This window comes from Lactuca virosa, chromosome 8 (assembly GCF_052849685.1).
Source record: "Lactuca virosa cultivar CGN04683 chromosome 8, Lactuca_virosa_CGN04683_v6, whole genome shotgun sequence".
NCBI lineage: Eukaryota > Viridiplantae > Streptophyta > Magnoliopsida > Asterales > Asteraceae > Lactuca > Lactuca virosa.
The window spans coordinates 212,178,300-212,193,103 of NC_136433.1; positions in this window are offsets into that span (position 1 = coordinate 212,178,300).

Genomic DNA, 14,804 nt, shown 5'->3' on the forward strand with positions numbered 1-14,804 from the left:
TCCTTAGGAATGAATGAACGAGAAATAGCTGATTCTTAGGGTAGATCCTTAAGAATAAATAAGATAATGGGGATGGGTACTTGGGTTAATTGTTTGATGATTAAACCTAATAATTATATTATTGTGGGTTGAAAACCCTATGTACTCACCAGGTTTCCCAACCTGACCCACTCAAGCTTATTTGTATCACAGGTGTCGATATGAAGTTACATTACACTGAGAGATTAAAGAGGTGTAGATCACTAGTGTAAATGAATGTAAGTTCTGTTTATGCTTATGTTTCTGTATTGACAATGACATCCCAAATGTTTTAAAATGAATAAAAATACGTTTCTTCGGAAATGCTTTGATAACGTATTTATCATGTTTTACTGGGAACAAATTCTGCAACATTTTTATTAGAAGAAGTACTCTGATTTTTATAAAGCATAAACAAAAATCGGTCTTTTTTAGCCCAAACTATAAGTTTTACTGATTTACTTAATCAGTCCCTGTAAATTTAATCAGTCTCTTTTGATCACTAAATTAATTCCAAATTAATTCTTGATCAATACTAATTAAATAATATGATTTCTCAATTAATATATTATACTTATAATATATTAATAAATCACAAATAACCTCTTTTTCAAAAGTCCATCCTATCAAATTGCTATGGTGAAGGCAATCCAAAAGGACCATGCTATTATCGGGTCAAGTACATACCAGTTATAGTTATGAGCTTAGACACCTAATCCAACATTTTTATGTGTAAAGTTGGAAACTTTACCCTCCTAGGTGTGTTTTTGACTCAGATTTGGAATATGGGACTCAGATTCGAAGAATAATGGCTTAATGCATTAAGAAGGCTTAACAGAATGAAGAACTCGACGAGTTCATAGAGGAACTCAACGAGTTGGGTCGAAGTGTCTCGATTCTGTTAAAAGGAAGAACTCGACGAGTTCAAGGATGGAATCGACGAGTTGATTTGAAAAGTCCCGATTATGTTGATAAGGAGGAACTCGACGAGTTCATCAAAGAACTCGACGAGTTGGATCGCGATTTCACGATTCTATGATTCATGGGAACTCGGCGAGTTGAGGAGCAAACTCGACGAGTTGAGTCAACTCGGAGTGTTGACTTTGACTGGACTTGGACCTTGACTTTGACCAAGGTTGACTCTAAGGAGGCATGAGTATGAATGGGTACTTAAAGGAAATCTTTTATGTTTAGGAGCTTGAGTTGGGTTGATATTCGGAGCCGAGGATTTTCAGCTACTTTCCAGTAGTCGAGGTGAGTTACCTTCTCTGTATGAGTGGGTCGAAGGCACCAATGTTGGCCCACTAGTAATGTTTATAGTAGAGCTGATTATCTTTGTGATAATTGTCTGGCATGCCACTATCTGTAATGATTTATGTGCTTATTTGCTAGGTTATTATGTGGTAGTGGTAGGGTGAAATAGTCCCCGTAACCGGTTGAAATAAACCGGAGGGCAGGTCGAGCACCCAGATATGCTTGACAGGGGTAGATCGGGCACCCTGGTATACGTGACAGGGTAGGTCGAGCACCCAGATATGCTTGACAGGGTAGGTCGGGCACCCAGATATGCTTGACAGGGTAAGTCGGGCACCCAGATATGCCTGTCAGTATGTGTTTATGTGGTATGATGGGGGAGCTCACTAAGCTTTGTGCTTACGGTTTTTAGTTTTGTTTGAGGTACTTCCTATTCAAAAGGAAATGAGTCGTCATAATCGTCGCGCATCACACTATGTTTTCCGCACATGAGATCTATGGGAGTTATACTCTGATGTTGTTTTATTATTACATGTTTTGACTATTGACATATTGGTTTTGATATGGGATGATAATATGGATGTTTTCAGACAATTGGTTTTATAATCACTTAATTAAAAATGAAATTTTTGGTCTTGAATTTTGGGATGTTACAATAGGGTTCGACATCCCCGTCGAACACATTGACCCATGCCCTAGCTCTGATACCATTTGTAACATCCCCCTCTGGCACGTATCAAAATATTGCCTGCTTTGGGCCACTCGGCACAAGGACTTCCCAGGGGGTCACCCATCTCGGTACGACTCCCGCTCAAGCACGCTTAACTGCAGAGTTTTTATGGGATCTGCTGCCCTCAAGGATTTAAAACACGTTGTGTCAGGGAAGGTATCCACACCCCTTATAATGAATGCTTAGTTCTCCTTCCCAGCCGATGTGGGATCAGGTGCAACCACCTTATAAGGGATGTGGATACCTTCTTTGTCACAACGTGTTTTAAAGCCGTGAGGGCAGCATATACCATAAGAACTATGTAGTTAAGTGCACTCGGACAGGAGTAGTACCGGGATGGGTGACCCCCTGGGAAGTCCTCCTGTCGAGTGGCCCAAAGCGGACAATATTATGATACGTGGCAGAGGGGGATGTTATAAATGGTATCAGAGCTGGGGCACGTGTCGATATGTTCGACAGGGATGTCGAACCCTATAATGGGGTGTGAAGGTGGGTTGCACCTGATCCCACATCGGTTTTAAAGGAGAACTAAACATTTCCTTATAAGGGGAGTGGATACCTTCCTTGTCACAATGCGTTTTAAAGCCGTAAGGGCAACAGATCCAATATGAACTCTGCAGTTAAGCGTGCTCGGGCGGGAGTAGTACCGGGATGGTTGACCCCCTGAGAAGTCCTCGTTCCGAGTGGCCCAAAGCGGACAATGTTGTGATATGTGCTAGAGGGGGATGTTACACTTAAGCCCTTTCACTGATCTTGGCATAACATGTCTTGAAGTGCACATCGATACGTCCGAGTTGTAGGATCAAGTTGAGAATGATGATTCTCATTTTGAGAACAAGATTACATATCTGAAAATGGAAATGTGTCAGATGAAAGATGACCATGCGGTTGAAATGAGTTTTCTTTGTTTGTGTTAAGGTTATAGAACTCGCTACTCGGTACTTGTTCGGCCTACGGGGGAGTAACGAGTACTTGGATTACTCGAGAAGTACTCGGATATGGTAAATAATGTAAAAATATTTTTAAGGAAATAATACATGTCAAAAACCATAATTTAAAAATCATTAGTTGATTGAAATTCATTACAAAATTAGGTGAAGTATCAACAAATAATACATTTTCAAATGTTAAATTTGTTTCAGAAATGTTTAATTAGATCGAATAAACAATGCTCTGGCGATGCTGGCGACTTGACTTTTCGGTGTTGACTTCTTCTCCGGTTAATTTTTGGTGGGGTGGGGGTGGGGGGCGGGGTTCTACGGTGGTTTTCTATCTACGTTCGCCTCCTACTTTCGTTCTTGATTGTTGGAGCTATTTCTAATTGCAGGCTTCTCGACTTTCTGAGCACATTACTGATCAATTTTCGTCTAATCGCCTTCTGTTTTGTTCTTTGTTCAATGGGTGGTAGATTAAAAGGAAATAGAGGTACTGGATCTTCTTTTAACAACAAAAATGTATGGAATCTAGATAGGTTATCAGTGCCTCTCTATTTTACCAATTTTCCTAATGATATTGATTTAAAGAAGTTGTGGGATATCTGTGACAAGTATGGTGTGGTATCAAATGTGTACATGGCTCGCAAAATTGTCAAAACTTGGTAAGAGATTTGCTTTTGTTCGGTTTATTAAAGTAGTGGATTGTTAGGCGTGTCAAACCCAACAAATAAAGGGGTACAAAATGACTCCAAGAACACTGTTACTTTGCACTAAAAATGTAATACAAGGTAAGCAGGGTCGATCCACAGAGACACGAGACAAATGCTTATACCTTTTTGTGCAAGGTACAATAATGGTCACATAAGTGGTGGGGGAAAGGGGGGGGGGGGTTGGTATGCAATGATTTAAACAAGAGGATAAAGAAATAAGTAAATGATCGATTAAATGAAACAAATTCAAGATTTGTGAGAACTATAACTCTATACAAGACAATTTAGCAATGTGATTCCATGGATGAGATGATATTTGTTCAATTTTATCTAAGTTGGTACTTGGAAGTGCTAACAAGCTCTAACACTTCCCATTCACCATATTGTCAAATTTAAAACAAGCTCTTTGAAAATAACCTAACCTTCTAATTTAAGTCTAAACAAGGTCTTATATAGAAATCAAAAGGTTGCAATGAGATTTATGTGAATGTTCCCAACAACACTCAATACTCCTCATAAGCTCAAAAGCGTAAGAATATGTGAATAAGATTTACACTAAATTCATTCAATAGAAATCAGTTTAGTACTTGTTACATAGTCCAATTTACAAAACAATTACGGATTTTGCAATTAGATAACTTGAATGACCTAACCCTAATTCAAATGGCCAATAAGAATCACAATTAGAATCAAACATTCGATTGAAACAAAATCAAATTCACTAGATAGAAATTGAAAGAAAATATCAAGTCACATGATTGAAATAACAACTAAGAAGTCAAGACATAAAGTTGGAGAAACTAGGGTTCTAGCCACTCATGACTAGAACAAGATCACAAATCTAGAAAATGAAATTAAAGTTCTTACAAAATGAAATCAAATGTTCCCAAGTGTTAATCAACTCCAAAATCCTCAAGAAAATCGCCTTCTCTGCTCCAAAAATTGACCCCCAAAGTATGAAACCGGTTCCCCCTTTTAAGAGAGAAGAAAAACTGTTTTTTAACACACAACCACGTTTACACGGCCCACATAAATTAACACTATCGTTTACGTGGACCGTGTAAACGCAAAAAGTAGAACGCTCAAACTGCCTTTGTAGATTCAAATACGCGGCCCGCGTAAGCTCATGCCTTACGTTTACACGCCCGTGTAAATCACTGAATTACCAAAATCTTCAATTCTTCAATATCTTCATCCCCAATGCTCCGCAAGTTCCGAGATTTCGTCCATATCTCTTATTTACCTCCTCTAGCACGATCCTACCTCCAAAAGTCCCTGAAATATCACAAAAGTGTGTGAATGAAATAGCCTCATGAAAAATCCCAAAAAACATGCAAAATGCATGAGTTTAAGCCTATATGCAATGCACTTTTATGAAATAAAGCTACAAAATGGGTGCATGAAATGCACCTAACATGGATGAAAAGGCTCTTGATTCTAAATTACGTGAAATCTGGATTGGTAATCATCACCTGTTTGTTTCCATTGGTCGGTTTGAGAGGGATAATGTTACTACTTCCAAACATCGGGTGCTTCATTCAATAGGTAGAGATAACGGTAATGCGTATGGAGTAGGTTATGGTTCGTACGTGAATGTTTTTAGTTATGGGATTGTTCCTGATCAGTTAAAGACATTGAAATCCATTGTTTTATAGTGATCAGACATTAATAATCCACTTTCTCAAAGACCTTCAATGTTTGGCAAAGTCCGTAATGTTAAAATTATCCCAAAACTGGTGGCATTACCTAAGGAGGAAGGATTTCCTTACGTCTAAACTCAGTATGTGGGTGAAGATTGGGTTTATGTGTCGTTTGATTTGGAAAAGGATTGTTCTAGATTTTAAAATTCTAAACCAGTTCATTCATATTTCTAAACTTTGACACCTCTTGTTAATGGTTTTCTTGTTAAAGAAAGAGTTGTCTGGATTGAGATTATGGGACTTCCTTGTTGTGCATAGAATGATGGTGTTGTTTCTAAGGTGGCAGAGATGTGGGGCAGGTTTTTTTAGAGGAGGATAATGAAGCACCATTGGTTGTGAAACGTGTGTGCATCAAAAGAGTAAAACCTTTTCTCATTCAAGATAAGATTAAACTTGTCATTCAAGGGATAAAGTATCTCATTGGGTTCGTGGATTTTCTAACCAGGAACCGGAGATTATTGATAGTGGTGCATTGTTGGATTATGATATTCCAAAGCTTTAGGGAGAATCAGATGATGAATTTTGTTATGATGAGTCGAGCTTCGTTACCAATCTCATTTTGGGGGTATGCCTTAGAGACTGCTGCCCACATTCTTAATCTGGTCCCTACCAAAAAGGTTGCCAAAACACCTCACGAGATGTGAACTGGGAAGGTTCACACTTTAGACCACATCAAAGTTTAGGGTTGCAAGGCTTTTGTGAGGCGCGAGACTCACGACAAGCTTAAACCTCGGAGTGAGCGATTTATTTTCATCGGCTACCCACAGAACTCCTTTGGATATCTCTTCTATCGACCAAGTGACAATGTTGTGTTCATCGCGAGAAGAGGGGTCTTTCGTGAGAGAGAGCTTATATGCCAAGGGGACAGTGGGAGGAAAATTGACCTTGAAGAGCTTCAAGAGTCAAGCGATGAAGGAACCTCAAACACTAGCAATCAACCCGAGGAGGAAACTCCTGTTAAACCTATTGATGAATTTGTACCTCTAAGGCGTTCCACCAGAGTTAGGATTGCACTTGAGTTTTATTATATTTTCCATATTACTACAGAAGGTGATACATTTATCAGTGATAGTACATTGGTATATTTGGATGAGCCTAATAACTATGCGGAATCCATGGCAGGCCTTGAGTCTGCTAAATGGAAAGAGGCTATGGATAGCGAGATTCAGTCCATGTATGACAATCAAGTTTGGAACTTGGTTGACAATGAACCGGGTCGAAAGACAGTCGGGTGCAAATGGATCTTCAAGAAGAAGACCGACATGGATGGAAAAGTACACACATATAAGGCGCGACTGGTTGCAAATGACTTTACTCAAACTCAGGGAGTTGACTATGATGAGACCTTCTCACCAGTAGCGAAGATTAAATCTATAAGGGATATGTTGTCCATAGCTGCATTTCATGACTATGAAATATGGCAGATGGATGTCAAAACCGCTTTCCTTAATGGAAAGTTGGCTGAAGATGTTTACATGAGTCAGCCAGAGGGTTTTGTCAATGCAAGATACCCTAATAGAGTGTGTAAGCTTGAGAGATCCATATATGGATGGAAACAAGCATCTTGCAGTTGGAATCTTTGTTTCGATGAGAAAGTCAAAGAGTTTGAATGTTTGAGAAGCGAGGATGAGTCCTGTGTGTATGTCAAGGCTAGTGGGAGTATAGTTAGCTTTCTCGTGTTGTATGTGGATGACATACTACTCATAGGAAATGACATCCCAACCTTGTAGGAGGTTAAGTCCTGGCTTGGGAAGTGTTTTGCTATTAAGGACGTTGGAAAAGCTACCTATATCCTAGGGATAAGGATTTTGAGAGACAAGAGTAAGAGACTAATAGGACTTAGTCAAAGTGCCTATTTGCATAAGGTGCTAAAGCGTTTCAGCATGGAGAACTCCAAGAAAGGTGACTTGCCTATCCAGTGCAATACCAAACTGAGTAAGACTCAGAGTCCGAGTACAGAAGCTGAGATAGCAAAGATGAGCCGGATACCATATACTTCCGTAGTTGGCTCAATCATGTATGTTATGACTTGTACTCATCCTGATGTAGCCTTTGCTTTGAGCATGGTTAGTAGATATCAAGGGAACCCTGGTAGAGCTCACTGGACTGCAGTTAAGAACATTCTTAAGTACCTGCGAAGGATTATGGATTGGATCCTTACCCTTGGTGGGAGTGATGACTTAAGAATATTAGGGTATTGTGACGCCGGGTTTCAGACTGACAGAGACAATATGCGTTCTCAGTCGGGCTGGATGTTTACTCTAAATGGAGGAGCAACAACATGGAAAAGTTCCAAGCAGGAAACTGTGGCTGATTCAACGTGCGAATCAGAGTACATTACAGCAAGTGAACCATCGAAAGAGGCGATATGGTTGAAGAACTTCATCAGAGACCTTGGAGTTATGCCATCCATAAAGGAGCCCATAGAAGTTTTTTGCGATAATAAAGGGGCGGTTGCTTTAACCAAGGAACCGAGAGATCATGGTAGATCAAGGCATATCGACAGAAAGTACCACTTCATAAGACATCAGATAACAGAAGGACACCTCGTGGTGAAGAGGATATCGTCACAAGACAACCCAACAGATCCCCTTACAAAGGGACTGAATATGGTTAAGCTCTTGCAGCATGCAAGAGGCATTGGGCTAAGAGACGATATTAGTTTTAGTAATTAGATAATTAGAAACTTGTAATAGCTAAATTGTAATTGACATTTTGATGATTGAATAAAAGGAGTTTTATTTATAAGTAAAGTTATTGTCTTGTGTCAATTATTTACTATTGTTTCATTTTGCATGTTTTGACTTCCTGAATAATATAATTATTCAAACTATCGACAGTCGATCATATATTGGAAGTAGGTATGAGGCTAGACTGTCATGAGTTGGTTGTAGATGTCTAAGGAGTTAGACATGGCAAGAGTCTGCTGCGCCATTCATGAGTGCTTGTGAAATAAGAATTTTGAGCATTGGATCAACCCGCACTCATCAGAATCACTTCATGGAATTTATCACGAGTGATTGTGAGATGATAATATCATATAATCTTCAAACCAAGATATATGAGTTGTTGACTACAAATTCATTGTGCATTGATGATGCGTAAATACATCAGTAACTTGATGTTATAAAACGTATTGTTGTCCGTGATTTAACGAGTGGTTAGTACAAGCATATAGAGTCAAAGTTTATCTGTTCCTTTTATCCTACGAAGGATCAAAATCGATATCTGGGCCCCTCGATGATTTTTTTGACCTATGTATCGGGCCCGGTCAGAACGGAATTGATGTGTTCAATTATGTTCTATGTCAAACTAATCGGAAATCAGGAAACTAATTGTAGGACAATAAGTATGGCTATGTTCCATGTATTTGTCCGCTGATATCTTGTAGAACAGAGGAGTATATGATCACTTATCTAAGGACAGTCACTGACTAGATCAGAGTTCGACAACGACTTTTGGAAGCTACGATTGCTAATCGGATCTTGAAGTTACATTGGCAGTTATAGTTATTAGACTTATCCAAGTGGGAGACTGTTGGATTTGGTGTCTAAGCCCATAACTATATCTGGTATGTACTTGACCTGATTGTAGCATGGTCCTTTTGGGGTTGCCTTCACCAGTGCAATTTGATAGGATGGACTGTTGAGAATAAGATTATTGGTGATTTATTAATATATTATAAGTATAATATATTAATTGAGAAATCATATTATTTAATTAGTGTTGATCAAGAATTAATTTGGAATTAATTTTGTGATCAAAAGTGACTAATTAAAACCTGGGGGTTGATTATGTAAATCATCCATTCTTATAGTGTGGGCCAAAGATCCATTACGGTGGGCTAAGTGGTTCATGGATAGTCCATGGAGCTTTAACCCATGGAGCCTAAGGGATATGGAAGGTTATGGTGCATTAGGGTTTCATAGATGAAACCCTAGCCTTGAGAAACACTATAAAAGCCTCCCATTGGTGACAAAATCTGCTACACATGTACACAAGAGCATAGAACTGATTTTTAAAGCTACAAGTCTTATTCTCTTAAGCCTCATTTGCATATTGGTGTTTGTGACACATTAGAGGCATAACATTTGAGGTGCTCAAGCTTCCAAGGTCAAGAACTACTCAAGAGGTAATATATCTAACTAGTTGTTACTTTGTTTTGTATGTTAGTTAAGTTATATTCTTTGGAAATTCGAAAAAATGCATGTATAATTAGAGAAACCATAGTTCCAAAGCATCTAGGGTTGCATGTGCACCATAGGAGTGTTATAGTGCTTAAAACCCAACACATGCCACAACTTATGCTGTCCAAGTCCACCCTCGCTGCCGGCTGCCTTATGCATGCAAATTATACACAGAACATGATCTAATAGACTGTCAAATAATAGACTCTACCCTAGGACCATAACCATACAAGGAACAGGAAATAAGGCCAAATCAATTATTCTAGGGCTATAAGATCCTAACCATATACAATTTTTAAAGAATACACTTAGCAGTTATTGATATCAATAGTCATTCCCGATCCAGCATAGCATTCAGTATTTCCAAGGCTACAAGCATCACATATCAGGCCAATCTATCGCTGACTAATCAGCACTAGCATGCAAGTCTACCAACTCATATAATAAACATACAAGGCATCTCTCCTAGCCCTAACTAGCATGCGATTCACCGATTCATAAATCAAATCATAACCGATAACATATACGGATATTCCAGGGAAAAAATACTTAAGCTCGGTTGATTGTATGCACCACACCCTTCTATTATCTTAGAAAATTATTTTCGTGAAATCATTTTTCTTTTGAAAACTTTATCACTCCTCAGTTTGAGTTCAGATACACCGAAGAGTATGTCCGAATCCCTCAAACCAAGGCTATGATACCAACTTGTAACGACCCAAAAATCCAGGGTAAAATTCTCATTTTTCAATATAGTCAAACATAAGTGTCACTTATTTCAAACATTCAAAAACATGGTTTAATTAAAACATTTATCAGAGTTACATCCCAAAATCACGTAATGCGGAAAACATGGGTGTGTGCGCTGCGATCAAGCCGGGCCCTTCCTTTCCAAACCGATGATACCTAAAACCATAAACAAAATTGTAAGCACGAAGCTTAGTGAGTTCCCAGAGCATAACCCACATAATCCATATAACCACATAAACCATATCAATCGCATAAGCCATGCATATAATCATATAAGGATGTCATGGAAACCCTCCAAGGTCTTATACATATAATCACATAAACCATATCAACTACACAAGTCATGCATATAAACACATAGGGATGCCATGGAAACCCTCCAAGGTCTTATATCGGGTGTCACTGGAACCCCCCACATGGTCTTAGCCCATTACCATGGGATCCCCCACATTGTCTTAACTACCTGTCATGGGAACCCCCACATGGCCTTAACTACCTGCCATGGGAACCCCCACATGGTCTTAACTAACTGCCATGGGAAACCCCATATGGTCTTAACTAACTATCATGGGAACCCCCACATGGTCTTAACTAATCAAAAGGAAATGCCATACAAGCCATATAAACCATACATGCAAACATATAAGGATTCCATGGAAACCCTCCAAGGTCTTACACCAAATGCCATAGGAACCCCCATATGGTCGTAGTCTACTGCCACGGGAACCCCCCGGGGTCTTCCATGCAAGTATCACAGAGACAACTAGCATACCACATAACACATAATCAACTAGCATACCACATATGACATAATGGGCCAGCCTTGGTGCCTTCGACCCATTGGTATGGTGAGGAGACTCACCTTGAATGTAGAAGCTTCCTGAAAGAAATCCTTAGCTACTGTCCTGTCCACTTCCCGGAGCTACCAATATCAAATGACACCCAATTAGCAATTGGGTTTTAGTCCATAAATATCACTTCATACCCGGGGTAAAAAGACCATTTTACCCCTAACCCATCCCTGTCCAAATCTATGGCTCAATCTATAATCTGAAAGGCCCAAAGGCCAATTAATCCACCAATGGCCTAATTTTCTAAATTGGTCCCATACCTCTACATGGGTCTTGCCATAAGGCCCAATCCTTCTTTTCAGTCCAATACACTTTATATTCTGATGGTCTAATAATAATCCAAACACTTAAGCCTAAAATGCTAAAAACCATTCGTGGCCCAATCCATGGCCTAATTTTCCAAATTAGGCCCAAATCCTTCCGTGGGCCTTTTTAACATTACTAACAACCTAAAACTTGATGGCCTAATAGCTGGCCCACACCGAAGCCCACTAACCGTAACTCCATCTGACTGAGTACACAGGGCGTATGCAGCTGTACGCTATGCATACAGACTGTTTGGCTTATATGCTGCGTATATTGACTTGTACGCCCATCGTGCTACTCTATTAAGCCAAAATCTCAATAAGCTCTTAATACTTGGTCCAAAACGTCCAAACCATAGATCTACTTCTAAATAAGTGACCAGAACCATAAAGTCACTGACTTGGTGACTTTACATGCCCCAAAAAGACCAAATAACATTCTACTTTCATGGAAATGACTCAAACTCCAACATAGATGGTCTTAAACTCTAAATGTGCCAACTTTATGCACCTTGAACCTCATAAATACTAAGAGGGGCAACTCAAAGCTCCTGGAATGAAATCAAGACCACTAGATCTCATCCTTGGGACCAAAATGTACTAAAACTCACAAATGAGAGATCTAAGATATCAATGATCAAGTTCAGAGCTTTATACCTTCATCAAGCTGACAATGAGTCCCAAAAGCCAGATCCATAAGCTTCTCCTTGATCCCCATCTTTTCATCAAACTCCACCTTCTTGAAAATGGACCAGACACTCCAAAAATGGACTCCATAAGCTCAAAATGCCACCATGAGTGATTAAGGACGATTTCTAAGGTTTTAGAGGGTGGTGAATGACTTAGAATGAAGAAGGAGGCTTAAAATTATGCTTATATAGGGTATACCCCTTGAATTAGGGTTTTCATTCTGACCCTTGCACGTCCACCGTACCTTCTAGTACGCCCCGTGTACGAGACCGCGTAACCCTACCTAAACCTCGCACTTACGCTGTGCGTTCCTCCCAGCTACGCCTCGCGTAGTTCCTTCTCCTCGGTACGCCCTGCGTACCACCTTGGTACGCCCTGCGTACTAGGGCTTTTCCCAAACCCCTAAATCTTCCGAAGACCATAAATCACTCGATACAACCCCAATTCCGACCATCCATATATCTGTAGAAAGGTATCGAGATGCTCAACACTAATATCGATTCCTGCCTGCCATACAATATTCCGAACTAAAATCCACTTTCCATAAAGTCTGAGCTGTCAAATTACAGAAATACCCTTCGATCCAAAACTCCAACTGAATACCCGAGCAACCAAGATACATCATCCAACTCCAAATGGGTCCAAAACCCAACCCTCAAGGTTCCGAAGCCTGATAACACTTCAATCCTTTGACCATCAATTGAAAATGGGAACGATTCTAAGCAGGATGTTACATTGATGGCCTTGCGTTCTGATTTTGAAGGCTTACATGGAACGATTCTTCATCGCTCTCCCTTTCCCTCAGTGCATTCTGTTTTTCATGAGTTGATTGCTGAAGAGACTCGTATCAAGTCTCATGCAAATAAAGGGTTTAAAGCAACCTCCATTCCTACTTCCACTCCTACTGTGCTTGCTGTTTCCTCTAATTAGTCTCGACAAACTTCAAGGGTTGCTTATGATGAGTGTGCATTCCACAAACAGAAAAATCATTGGAAAGCTCAGTGTCCATTGTTAGTCAACAAGGGTATATCTGGCCAGCCTCAGTTGGGACAATAAAATAGGTCTGGTCAACAGAAGTTTCAGCCACATTCCTATGGTATCCCTCCATGGACACCTCATCCTCCACAGTTTGCTGCTGCTGCTACACCACCAGCTGACACAAAATCTTTTGGAAACATGCCACCATTTGCATTGGATCCCAAGGTTTTTGAGAGTTTCAGATAATATTTGGCCTCTAATCCCACTGCCATGTCTGCATCTATGTCTCATTCTGGTCCTATTTCATCTGGTATATCAGGTATTCCTCATCTTTGTGGATTTTAGATTATGATGCAACCCATCACATGACTCCTCATTTATCATCATTTACTTCTTTGTAACATTTGTCATCTATTTCTGTTATATATGCTAGTGATACATCTATGCTAGTAAAGGGTGTTGGGTCTGACTCTATTTCTCATATCACTCTCCCTGATGTTTATTACATTCCCAAACTTACTTTGAATCTTGCCTGATTCAGTCAGTTGTGTAAGTCTGGTAACTGGGTGTTCTTTTCTGATTCTGTATATGTTATACAGGATCAACACACCCAGAAGGTGATTGAGATCGGCCGTAGGGTAGGGGAACTGTATATCTTGGAGGTTCTCAAAGTATCTGTTTTTGCTGCCTCCAACATTGATTTGTCTTCTTTTTATTTGAGTCCTTTGTCGTCTGAGTTTTATCTTTGGCATTCTCGTTTGGGACATGTGTTTGTATCACATTTAAGTTTTCTAGCATCTAGTGGTGTTTTGGGTCATTTGTGATGGGTTTTGAGCATTCTAACACTCCTATGGTGTACATGCAACCCTAGATGCTTTGGATCTATGTTTTCTCTAATATACATACAAACTTTCAAAAAATTCCAAAGCATCATCCTAACTAGCATACAATGGAGTATCTTTACTACAAAAATTCTAGTTAGATGACATACCTTTTGTTGTAGTTGGAAATATTGGACCTTTAAGAACTTAGCACCAATAGTGTGGATGCCTCAAATGGAATCACAACACACCTAGGACAAAGGATAACTTGAGAGAAGGTGTCTTGCACTCAAATTCGGCTAGCTCTTCCAAAGAACACATGTGTGTGTAACCGATTTCATGATCTAGGGGCTTCTTATATAGTGTGGCTTAATTAGGGTTACACCATGCAAACCCTAATGTGCATGACCTTCCATATTCCTCATGCTCCATGGGTTTAAACCTCCATGGATCATCCATTGGTCACCACATGGGTTTAGCCCAACATAAAGAACTATGGATCATAAGCCCACATTATAAGAATGAATGATTTACATAATCAATCTCCATATATTTAATTAGTCTCTTTTGATCACAAAATTAATTCCAAATTAATTCTTGATCAATACTAATTAAATAATATGATTTCATATTAATATATTAGAACTTATAATATATTAATAAACCATAAATAACCTCTTCTCAAAAGTCCATCCTATCAAATTGTCCTGATGATATGCAACCCAAATGGACCATGCTACTCTCGGGTCAAGTACACACCAATAATAGTTATGGGCTTACACACCTAATCCAACAGTCTCCCACTTGGATAAGTCTAATAACTATAATTGCAAGTACTACTCCAAAATCCCGACTAGCAATCGTAGCTCTTAAAA